The following is a 12,879-nucleotide window of genomic DNA, read 5'->3' as shown; positions in this document are numbered from 1 at the left end:
TGTATTGTCACTAATTATCCCACTGAAGCTGTTCTTAAATGTCATTAATGAAGCATTGTTTTTTTGATGTATACAAAGTCCTTTCAAATGCATTACATTTGAATAGTAATTAACATTTACCATAATAATTATCATAAATTAATGTCAGAGCATTGGAATATTTGTAGCAGCTAAGGTGAAAGGTCCACTTAATCTGGCATTCTGTGTCCAGGAATGGCCATAAGTGCAAGAACAGGATAAATGTGTGTGACACTTCCTTCTTATTCTCCTGGATGTAATTTGCTTACTTAGAGGATCTAAATAGTAGCCAGGTGCCCAGTAGGTGTCTTTCCAATTCATTGTCAGTGTTCTCTTGAGCATGAGTAGACTATTTGCATCCCATGTCCTCTGGCCAAGTTCCATGAAAGTACTTGTTCTAAAACAGGTTCCACCCATTGCACAAAGCACTGCCTGCTGCTGGACATTTCAGACATTTGCAAGAGATGGGAAAGAATGCCTGTTCTAAAGAAAATGTAATAAAAAATATGGGTAGTCTCCTATTTTCCATCACATGTGTACACGTAGTATGTGTATTTTGCTGTAATCTTGATGTCATGACACCCGTAAGATTGAAACCTGTCATGCACTACAGACTTGACAAACAATCCAATATGTATCTCCATGGACAACATAACATCTGAGTAGCTCCTGCGTTTTAGAAGGAGAAACAATTGGCCAGGTTAAACTCAAGAGCAAGGCTTGACACACTTGGAAATAACCCATATGGCTTACTGCACCACCTCCACAGCAGTTCTCCACTGGTGGTCTTCTCCCCTCCTTGTGCAGGTGACAAGGGCTGGACCCCTCTGTGTTGTGGCCAGTGGCTGTTGTGGCTCTTCATGGGTGAAGAAAGCTTGGGTGTCGGAATTAAAAGAAAAACTTAAACAAACTCTTTCCAGGCAGATAATACTGTAGATGTACAAGCTCTCATTTTAGAAAGTATAAAAACAGTTGTTCTTCATTGGCCATGAAATTCAGATGCAAGAGGAAAAACTTGGTGGCCTGTGGAGCTGTACTGGGAAGTTACAAAGAGCACAGCAGTTGTCCTGGCATACATACTCATGTTCTTCTGGAGATGGCAGCTGCTCTGGGCTGATTAGCAGCTGTGAAACTGCTTGGGTGCAGGCCAGACTGATAAATAAAGTAACTCTTTCAATACCAAATCTGCCCTTAGATGTTAGAATGGAAATGTATCAAATTAGCTGTTCCACTTTATTTTCTAGCCCTACTTACAAGAGTGTCACCTAAAACAAGAGTAAAGCTCTATAATGCTGAAATGTGCTATCTAAATTTAATGGACTTTTTAAGGAACTCTGAGATAAATAAGTAAATTACTTCAGACTGTGGAATGAAATCAGAATGACCTCAGTCCAGTTAGTCAAAAGGGATCTTCACTCCCACTCTGTTCTGAAAAATACTGCTGGCCGTCAGCAGTGTCCAAAACTGTTTTCATTTCAGCCTTCTTAGCTAAGCTGGGCTGTTAAACAGTGTGTTTGATCCCCAGAGCAGAATTAACATGATCCTAGCTGCAGTGGTTAGCCAGGAGTATCTAGGTTGCCCAAAGGAGCTACAAAAGCTGAGCATGCTGAAGGGAGGCTCCTCTAAGCTGTGACACACAAAGGATTTCGTGAAGGAATAACACTGACTTCAAAGATAAGCAAGTTGCTACGAAAATTAAATCCCATTGAGTATGATGACAGCTGGGGAAACCAAATAAGAAGATTAGTCGAAAAATGTAGTAGTCATAAGATTTAGCAAGTCGGCAACTCACTATTTGATCCTGGAAAGCATTTTTGAGATGGTGGAGAAAATAACAACTCAAGGATATTTCCTAGGTACCCTCCATCATGGCATAAAACTGATTTACACTTAAATACCAATGGCAAAGAAAAAAACTCTAGAAAATAAGGGAAAGATTATTTTCACTTAAGGGGAAAGTGTGTCTGCAAGGTAATTTGTTCTCAGAGAAAACTGAAACCAAAAGATGTCATAAAATTAGTACCCATCAAAACATAATTTCCTATGGGCTTGCAGATTGCCAGAACCTAAACTCTAACCACATCATCCCGGTGCAGATCTCATGGTTTGATAGAGGTGGCAAGCTACTGCCTGCTCCTTGTGTTTGAGTATCGCCGTGTCTTATTGATGAGCTTGGCAGCTGCTGACTTGGAAATCACGTTGTGCTGCTGGTGGTGATGTCTGAGCAGAGCTGCTCAAGCAGAAAGGCTCTTTGTGTGGAAAACAGCATCTATTTGCAGCCTACCAGACTCGGTGAGGGTAGCTCAGTCTGTTAAACAAGACAGCTTGCATAGTATAACATCCATGCTGCTAGAAGCACAGGTTTCCTTTAAAATCAAGTGTTCAGAGGTATTAATGTCTGCGGGTGTGTGCTCCAATGAAATAATTAGGATGGCATATGGAAAATAAGAGGATTTATCAATGACAAGATCTTTCTCTCTCTTTCCATCATTTAAGTTCTCTGGTACGTTTCAGCCATTTCTGGCCAAATACTGTGCTAATTGGTTTCAGTTTCCCTGGGGAAAGTATCTGACCTTTTTTTTTCCCTTCCCCTGAGAACATGTTTTCACACTTTTAATCAGAATATGCCTCAAGTCAGAGGAGTCTGTCAAAATACACAATAAAACCTGGAAAGTTGTAGTGGCAAGTTGGCTTTTTCTTTTTATAACTCTTCATATTTTTTCTTTTTAGGAAACAACTTCAACCTGTTCATAAACATATATCCAGATATATTTAAGTATCATTTGTGGAGATTTTCATGATTGACTTCTTAGACTGAATTAGGGAACTGGCAGACAAAGGCAGGATTTTGAGTCATTTTGCAGCCCTGGGGGATGCTATCAGAAGGAGAAGTGGTGCTGCTTACCCCAAAGAACATCAGCTGATACTCAGGCCCCTTTTTATTCTCCCATTGATATTTCTCTTTCAGAATCATCATGATCACAATCTGAAAACAAAGCAGGATTTAGTATGGGAGGATTATGCTGTTCCACTGCCACTGTTTCGAATGGATGTTCCTAGTTCTCCGTTAATCACACAGGGATGTCTCTAATGCCACCAAAGCCTGCATATTATAAGAAATGGCAAACAAGAGGCTCTACTGCCCCCTTGTCCCCCATCCTTTGACCTAGTTTTCATTCTTTTTTTCTTCTTTTTTTTTTTTTCCCTAGCTAAATATGGCAAAGGAATATTTACAAAAGAATTGTAAAAAATAATAATAAAGCAGTAAGTATATTCATGACCACAAAAATAAACTGCTAGTGCTTAAGTATTTGTACTAATTCTGAGAAGCTGTGTCAAATAATGGAAATTTTTTTATTTTTTCCTTTTCTACTAACTGGAGCAGGTACAGAACAGTGCTTCGCAGCCTTTCCATGGATTATGGTGTGTTTTGCATCATCATGATGCGCTCCTCACCCAGCAGAATTGGAGCTCTGCATGTCGTCCTAAAATCAGAATGACTTTGTTCAGCCTTAAAGTAGTAGGGCTGGGAAATGACTGGATGCCATTGCTATTCTTGCTCCATGTCATTTTAGTTTTCATTGATGACATGTTCTCACTAAAGGTAAAACCAGAGAATATTAAAAAAAAAAATTAAAAAAGACATAAAAAGACATTTAAAAGTCTTCAGACGAAAAATATTGGTTGCTTGGTCTATACACTCTTGCGAACATGAGCACATCGTTGTGCCAATATTATATTCAGAAATGATAGGGAGGAACTTGTTACTTTTATTTTATGCAGTGCTTGCCCATAAAAGAGAGAGCATCTCGGTGTGGGGCTACAGGCTGTGCCAGCATCAGGGCCCTTTCCTCCCTCTGATGTTGGTGGGGAGCAGCCCAGCCCAGAGCCCTGTTGCATCAGGGATGCAACTGTAGGGCGGTAGGGCTGCTTTGAGAAGGATCACATTAAGTGCCCTCCACAGTCCTGGTGGAACGAACATTTCTGGGATTTTTTGGTTTTGTGGTTTGAGGCTAAGATACTGGATTGGCATTTGGAAGCTCTGGGGTCTTTTTGCACCTCTTCCAAGAGTTTCCATCTCCCTGAATGGCTCCAGCTCTGTAAATTAGGGGTGCTAAAAACATCTTTCTGTTACTTGCTAGCTGATTGGATTCATTACTGGATATGTTTTTGGGGCCCATAGTCCCTGAGACACGTTCCTTTTGCAGTAGTAATGCAAATTACTGCTAACCCCCCTGGGCAGTTGTGCTGTGGTTGTGATGGGTCATGGGAGATGGAATTTGGATAAAAGTTGAATGTTTTATGTTACTTTGGCCCCCACTCTCTCTTTAACCACTTTCAAACTATTTTTGCAACATGTTTTATAGTCTCTTCAGGATCTTCAGGATCACGAGTTAGTTCCTTTTCTTCTTTTGTGTTTTTCATTTTAGATATATGTTTTGGCTCAAGTTTTAAATAAATGTTTTCAGTTACAATGCTTACTATCAGTTTTAAGAGTATTGTTTCCCTCAGCATCAAACGTTCAGAACAGAGCTGTGTTATACATGAAATTAAATCATCTGAATATTTATTAACAATTACATGTCTAAAGAAAATATTACCTAAAAAAGGAGTTAAAAAAAAAAAAAGTAAAATGGAAATGTGCATGATGTGTTCTTGTGGAGCTGCTCTAAAAGCAAGGAGTTGGCAGTAGAGGAATAATGCATTTTGTAAACTGTGTGAAACTGGCAGATTATCTTCACTGGCTTATAGAGCTGTGTTTTGCATGTAGTATTTCAAAAGTTACTGTTCTCACTTTTCAAATTAATAAAACGTCTTCCCTGTGGGGGGGAAGGTTTGCATTTCTTCCTTTAGGAGCTACTTCACAGTGACTTCTTCCCAAGAGAGGACGTGACACTGAATTCAGCAGAGTGCAAATATTTGTCCTTTCCTGGGGTTGCTCCAGTGCTCTTTGGAGCAAGCACTGATGGCAGGCGGCTCGGGGGCAGCTGCTGGTGCATAGTGCCCTCATGGGGGATCGTGTTTCAAGGGGGGATTCAGGGAGATGCATTATCTGCAGGGAGAAGAGGGGGCAGCATTTTTCAGAAGAAGCACAGGGAATGTTATCTGAATATGAACAGTTTTCTGCTCTCTTGCTATCTCAGATCTGCATAAGCTTTTCCTTAGTATAGAGCTGGAGTGTTTTGATACTAAATTGTGTCAGGTGACAAAGGTACCAGCCCTCTCTTTTAGCATCTGTAGAGTCCTCCCAGCCCCTAGACTGTATAAAGTATGCTACCTGCTCCTACCAGCTATTGCTCTCCCTTTGGGGCAGGTTGTGTGTGGGGGAACATGCCTGGGCTAGAAACAGTATGAAAAACTGTATGTTGAAAATTCAGCTTCACCTCCATCTTATTCTGTGTGAGGAGGCTGGGGAAAAGGACAGCAGAAATTTGCAGTCTGTACTTTGCATTAGAAACAGCAGCAGTAAATTTCATACAGGCAATGAGGTCCCCAGTGCGTCATCCCACTGCTCGCGGGATCCAACGTACTGCTGCCTTCCTGAGAGTTACTCATGGAGTTTCTTTCATAACAGAAATGTGCTTTTGCTGTAGAGAACAGGAAATTACTAGTGTAATAAATAAAGAGTAGCAAGGTTGGTTTAAACTTCAAAAAAATCATGACTGTTTACAGTCTTCACTCAGATCCCTTGAAAATCACAAATCTCCTGGAAAGAAAAGCAAAATGAATAAGCACTTAGTGTTGTTAATATTCCTGCAGTTCTTAAGTATTACCGGCTTCTGCTTCTTGCTGCAGAAACCTGGACTGTTGTGCATCTGTCAATATTAATTTCAAATTGGACATCCACAGCTACAACGAATCTGAAAGATAACTTGTTTCTGTTTGAACAGCCGTCAGTTTTGCTGATTAGAATGCAGTAAAGGGAGTTTCCCAGAAAGCTATTGATCCTGTCAAGGTTTGAGGTATCATGAAACAGTGATTTCCAACATTTCACAGTGTTAGAGAAGTCCTGCAAGAAAAGGCAGGATATGTTGTTCTGTCACATGCCTTTTTATTACTGCTTCATGTTCCTTTGCTAGAAAGTGTCATAGAAAGAATAAAATGTGTGTTTGCCATAGATGCTGAGGAGCACTTTTTTTTTTTTTTTTTTTTGTATGCTTAGAGAGAGAAGGTATTGATATAACTAGGACTGGTTCTGGCAATGTTCTCTCTTTCTTTCTTTCTTTCTTTCTTTCTTTCTTTCTTTCTTTCTTTCTTTCTTTCTTTCTTTCTTTCTCTCTCTCTCTCTCTCTCTCTCTTTTTTTCCTTCCTTCCTTCCTTCCTTCCTTCCTTCCTTCCTTCCTTCCTTCCTTCCTTCCTTCCTTCCTTCCTTCCTTCCTTCCTTCCTTCCTTCCTTCCTTCCTTCCTTCCTTCCTTCCTTCCTTCCTTCCTTCCTTCTTTCTCCCTCTCTCTCTCTCTTTCTCTCTTTCTCTCTCTCTTTCTGCAAATGTGGTACTCTGAGTGTTTTGTGAATGTGCATGTATGTGAGATAGTGAGGCAGGGCACTCTATCACTCCACACCAGTTCTGCATTGTGTTCATATCAATGCATGACACTCATTGCATCACTTCATATGCAATGAAACCTACACTGTGTGCTCAATTTTTTAATTGTTATTAAACATGTTTATTTAAAACCCAAAGAAAAACTTTCATGGCTAACTGGGTTATTATTTGGCAAGCTTAAGCATTTCTTTAACTATCAGTCTACTGTTTTTTTTTTTTGTTTTGTTCTTTTGTTTTTTTTTTTTCTGGAGTATGTAACTAGAATATTAAAAAAAAACCTGCAGATGTTTTTAGAACAAGGAGTTCTTAAAGCAGCTTCCAAAAGCTTTCTAGCTTTTATGTCTCCTATGATGGGAAGTAAACCAGTAATTTCTATTATATTATTTCTACAGCTGTTAATGGAGAGGGGAAAGTATACCAGTTTTCGAACTCTGTATTTGTCAAAGAATCAGATCAAATAAACCTAATTTTTTTTTTCTTTGCATTTTATTCTTCCATTCCCATGTATTTTCTGGTATAAACAATGAGGGAGCTGGAGCTGCAGACACCACAGTTGAGAGTTTATTAACAGCAAAATCATTCAGACATAATAGGTTGTTTCTTTTAAACGAAGTGGGTTAAAAGATACACTATTCATTAGAAAGATCAATACAGAACTTATTTACATTAACTGGTGGAAAATAATTCACCTTACCAGCCAAGGCATAGTCAAAGGAAGATGAGGATTTCGACATAATAAGCCATATGCTTGCCCTTAACCTGATTTTAGTGTGAGCTTGGAGTAAGACAAAGAGATGCAGGCTGAAAGCAGTGCCTGTTAAAAGCTGCAGGCACTCAGAAGCTTGGCTAGGGATTTTGCAATAGGAAGCCATATTCCAGGAGTCCTGAAACGAGATTAGTGCAAAAGGTGAACAGAAAAAACAGGAAAACCAGGGCTCTGCCTTCTTTCAGTGACTGTGCTTTGTAAATGAAGGTAAGCAAAGAGTGTCTGCAGTCCCCCAGCGCGGAGTCTCTCTGAATGAAGAATTCATCTAATTTGTGAGCCTGAAGCTTTCTTGTACTGTTGGGAGCTAGGACACTGTTACACATCAAAACCTGTGGATAAAGCTAGAAATCCATTTCAGATGCTAAGTGCAGGAAAGAAAAAAACAAACAAAAAAAAACCACACCACTGAATCCTTGCAAATCACAAATGTGTAAATACTTTTACTGAAGTCTCGTAAAATGGATCCCTAAAGAGAAGAGTTGATGGCTTTAACGACAAAGCTGTAAAATACAATTTAATTTGGATTTATGGCTGTGATATCATTATGGTGAATTATACATTTAAAAGTTGTGAAATTAGTCAACTCAAGTGCAACTGTGGCTGAGTGCATATTTCTGTAGCAATTCTTCGATAAGTGTCAGTTTCTAATATAATTTTAATTAAAAATCTAATTGGGATTTGTTAGTGCTTCTAATTAATCTCCATAAATGAAACATAGTTTTCTGCTCATTTTCTGCCTGTTATTCTCCGCGCAGCATCTCGTACCCCAGCAAATCCCAGGAGCTTGGCTTATTGGTCCCTACATAAAGCAAACCAAAGGGACAGGGGGATAAAAGCCAGCATCCATCCATGTTTTGCATCCTTGTGGAGTCCCTGCTGGAGGCCTGATCCAGTTCAAAGCCACGTCCTCTGTGCCAGCCAAACCTTGAATATTTGGGGCAAATTTTGTCCTTCTGCACCAGAGGACTTGCAGAGCTGTGCTGGGGTGAGCCCCTGGCACCTGGGGCTGTGGTGCAGTGCCCTGATGTGGTCCTGTGCAGGAAACTTCACAGCAAACTTTCAGGGCCAGTAATTTCACAAGGCATCAGATAATCTCTCTAACATCAGCCAGACAAGGCTCTAATTCCACCCCTGGACTTCCTGAAGGTCAGACCCAAAGTAGGAACTGCCTGATTTAATCTACTTTCGGGCTAGGGACAAGAAAAGCCAATTTCCCCCTTTTTAAGGGACTGCACAGATAACAAAGAGGTGGAGAGGAGCTGCTGCATTGCTAGCGAGGTGTGAAAGGCTTTCCGCAGGAGTCTGCTGGGGCTGTGACCTGGAGAGAGCATGAGTTGTTGTACACCCTTATCTAGTGACAGCAGAATATTAGGCATTTCCTGAAAACTAATGGTCAGTCTGCAAGGCCAGATAACGCAGTGCTGGGAGAGTATCCATGGCTGGTCAATAGGCATCGAGGCCGTATGGGCTTAGTGCTCTGTAAATGTCCTGTAGCCAAAGCCAGCTTTACACAGTACAGGATTTCTCATCATGTAAAACACTCAATAAAGGACTTTGATGTAAATTTAATAACATCTGCTTGCAAGTATGAGATCCAAAAGGTTTGATATATTTTGCATGCTGTGAAACCAACAGGCCTTGTATCTTTATTATCCCCCATCTCTAAAGAGTAACTATTCTGGTCGTTGAGAGCTCCCAGACCTGTTCTTGTTTGTCCTCATAGTCTATTGACTCAGAGTGAAGGTCAAACTATCTACATTTGCAATCTATAATGTCCTTACCCAAGCAGGCATGGCTGAAAAAGAGCTCAACATGGTGTTTTATACTACTTTGGCACGAGCCTACAGTGGGCACAAGGTTGTTTTCCATCCCAAGGGGCTATAAGGTGTCTGATGATTATCAATTTATGTTATCCATGAAGCAATGCAGAGCTCTTAGGTCTGATGTGCACCTTGTGAGGATGTTCTGCAGCACTGAGAAATGTGCCTTGGGTACTCTGACTAAGCTAGGCACCTGTTGAATCAGTTTTCCAACTTGTCCAAATTTTCTATACAGAAAAAAATTTCTTTCAAAATCTTCAGAAAAAAATGCTGCAACTGCATAAATGATATATCTGAACAGAATCTCTTCTAGAAGCTTTGAAGGACCTTCCACTTGTCACTGGCCGTACAGGAAATTGAAGCACAATTTGGAAGGACTTACTTGCCAGGAGCTTTTAAATTAGGACTTGGTTTTCCTAACCTGCCCATCTAAAAACTATGTGACTATCAAAACACAAGGTCCCATTCATTTTAGCTAACTCCAGGTATTTGTAACAACAGCAACAAAAAGTCTAAATCTAACATATTTGTCTACAACATCCCATTGGCCATAATCAGTAGATAAATGGGCATTTTCTCACTTCTTTTCTTAATGAAGATATTAGATATTGGTTAATGGAAGAACAGCTCATGATGGAGACAGGTGAGATGCCTTCTTTCAGGAGGCTGTGGAGGAGTTGTGTCTCCCTGGTTCTGTTAGGTGGCTGGATCTGATCAGTGAACAACAGGCTGAGTACCGCAGGCTGTACACCCAGAGAAGATGCAACCAGCCTTGAGGCAAATGGATGCCTCCAAACCAGAGTTTACCTAGGCATGGCTTTCTTCACTGTCTATTTTTGCAATTCCTGTTTTAAGATCTGTTCCATACATTCAGAAACTCACAGAGTGCCATTGTTTTGGCTGGGATAGAGCTAATGCTGCCTGCCAGGGTTGAACCACAACACACAGATGCTTCTAACCTGCTCTGTAATACCTTATTACCTATTATATTTTGAAAGTTACACTGGAATAAGCAGGAAAAAAAACATATGAGTCTACAAGACCAATGTTGTCCTGTACCAATGCAGTTTGTACCATCCAAAGTTGTATATTCTCTGTACAAAGTCTGTTCCACAATATTTTAAGAGAGGACTAAGCCATGCATAAAGCTGATGTGCATGCATCTTCCCAGTTAGAAAAACATGGCCACAGTGCTTGTGTAGCAAAACAGACATTCTTGATGATGGCTGTGATTAAACACTCACACCATTACCCTGATTAATATGCAAATGAGCAATGCTAAACTCTTTATGGGATTCAAACTTTAATCACTGACCCACTTCAACATATGATGAATGCAATCATGCTCCACAAAAGGACAATGAATAGATCATCTTTTACTACTCTCTTGAGCAGAAAGCTCTCAAATTTCATGTTTTATGCTCAGAATATAAATGAGTTTCTTCTCTGAAGCTTTACTTCTGTAAAATTGAGGAAAATTAGCCATAATGTTTTACTCAGATACTACCCTACTTTATTAAAGACACATATAAATCATAAGGAAAAATCCCTGAATAGTTAACTCGTTTGCTTGTTTCTGAGTAAAAATAAAAATAAAATCAGCTTTAGGCTGATTCTACAGAGCAATCCAGTAGCACCACCTACTGTTTATATGGAGCGCTGCTTTTTTATATATGCAATATATATACACGTATAAATGCATATAATATTATGTATTCTGCAATAATCTATATAGTTTAATGTCTTAGAAAGAATGAGGCACATGCTTCAAAATTGTGTTTACGCTTTCAGAAATGGTCTTCTAAATGTCCTCTGCAGGAAAGGCAGATATTAAAACAGTGACAGGCTTTTAGCAATATGCCCCATGACATTTAACGATGCCCAGAGTTACATTTACTGGAAAAAAAAAAAAAAAAGTTTAATTTAGAAAATATTTTGGGAGAAATTCATGTCTTTACTGCAGGAGTAAATGGCCTGGTAAATTAGAAAGTCATCACACTGATTTCAGTGAAGGAGAAAATAGAGCGGTGATATTTTTATTTAATTTAGTGTGAATAATATTCTAAAATTTCCAGCTTGTGTCAGTAAGTCATAAAATTCTTGGGTAATTGAGCAAAAGAAAATATATTCTGTATCTAAATTGAAGTCCAATTTTAAGTCACAATAGCATGTAATTACCCCCCCCCCCCCCCCCCCGCCTTGCCTTGGTGCTGGTAGCTCATGCGTCCTGTGGGATCCTGAAGACAGAACTTTCCCCAGGCAGGAACCCTAAATGCCAAAGCCTGCTCTTTCCTCCCTGTCCCATGCATGGTGCTGAGCATCTCTCACAAGGTCTCACACTTCCCCTCCAGCCTTGCAGTACGGTGCAGGGCTTCCTGCTGAAGGATTTTACAAAAGGGAAGAGAACAGAGTTGCTCAGCATCACCTGTGTCTTGCATGGCTGGATGTGGACTTTTTCTAGTTCTGCCTGGGAAGATAGAAAATGGTTGAGCTGCTGCCCACAGTGTCTCCTGGGTGTGCCCCAAAACCACGTGGGGCTTTCCCACTACGTCTCGGTATGTTTTCTCACAGATGCAGCATCTCAGTTTCATTGACTTACTGCACTGATGAACTTCTAAACATGTACGAGTGACGCAATTTCAACAGTCCCCTCAGTAAGACTGGAAATAATGCGTCCTGGCAAGCAAAGTGCACCACCGTCACTGACACAAATAAATAATTAGGGCTGTAGCAATCCAGGGCATGCAGGCAACCCCTGTCTGCACAAGCCCTCACCTAGCTACGTGATGGGGTCCATGGGTGTTACACCACGTCGCTGTGACGCAGAAGGGCTCTGCAGGCTGTGCCTGGTGCTTTACTAAGCCAGCACTGGATACAGGCTGAGGTGCCAGAGTGATGCATTGTGTGTGTGAGACACTGGCTTGCAGATAAGCAGCATTATCTAGTGAGATGAAGCATCAAGTAGTATGCAAGGCATTTTCACCAACGTGCAGTTAGGTGTTGAGGAAATCAGGCTACTAGCGAAGGAGTCCGGAGATGGAGGTAAGTGTAATTTTTAAGATGCAACATGTAGCTCTGAGCTTAATGACAAGACAGCACCTAGTGAAACAGTATCCAGGTTTTCGAATGTCCTACTCTGAGACCCACATTTCAGAGCAGGACAGGATTTAAGTAGAAAGGAAGAATAACTACAACCTCACTAAGGTAAAGGAGAGTAACGAGATACTTTAGACAGCTAATGACAGGTCTTGGCAGACTCCTAACGAATGCCCTTGAAGTATGTAGGAACGATGTCACTACTGGTGGCACTGATGCAAGAAAGTACAGAAGAGAACTCCCAGATACTGACAGAAAGAAAACATCCTCTGCTGCATCCTCTACTGCATCCAGATTGTGTTAAATAAAACATCTCACTCCACCTTGTAAAGAAAATGAAAAACTAGGGGAACTGCAGAGAACTAGGAGAAATGGGTAGCAGTTCATTCCATGTGGAGCGACACTGCTCATCCCTAACTTTATTAAAGTTGGTAGAATTTAAATGAAGATCTAGAAGAAAGCCAAATGCCATATTTCCGTAGTAGTAGAAAAGATAAACTGCTTAACAGTTCAATATGTGTATTAAACTGCTGACACCTCTTATATATGTAAAATGTTGAAATTAATTAATTGAATCACTGGAAAAAAGCAGTCAAAAGTTAAAAAAAAAAGATGCAAATGCAAAAATATTGAA

This window comes from Anser cygnoides, chromosome 1, assembly GCF_040182565.1.
Source record: "Anser cygnoides isolate HZ-2024a breed goose chromosome 1, Taihu_goose_T2T_genome, whole genome shotgun sequence".
NCBI classification, from domain to species: domain Eukaryota; kingdom Metazoa; phylum Chordata; class Aves; order Anseriformes; family Anatidae; genus Anser; species Anser cygnoides.
Note: the sequence above shows the minus strand (reverse complement) of the source record.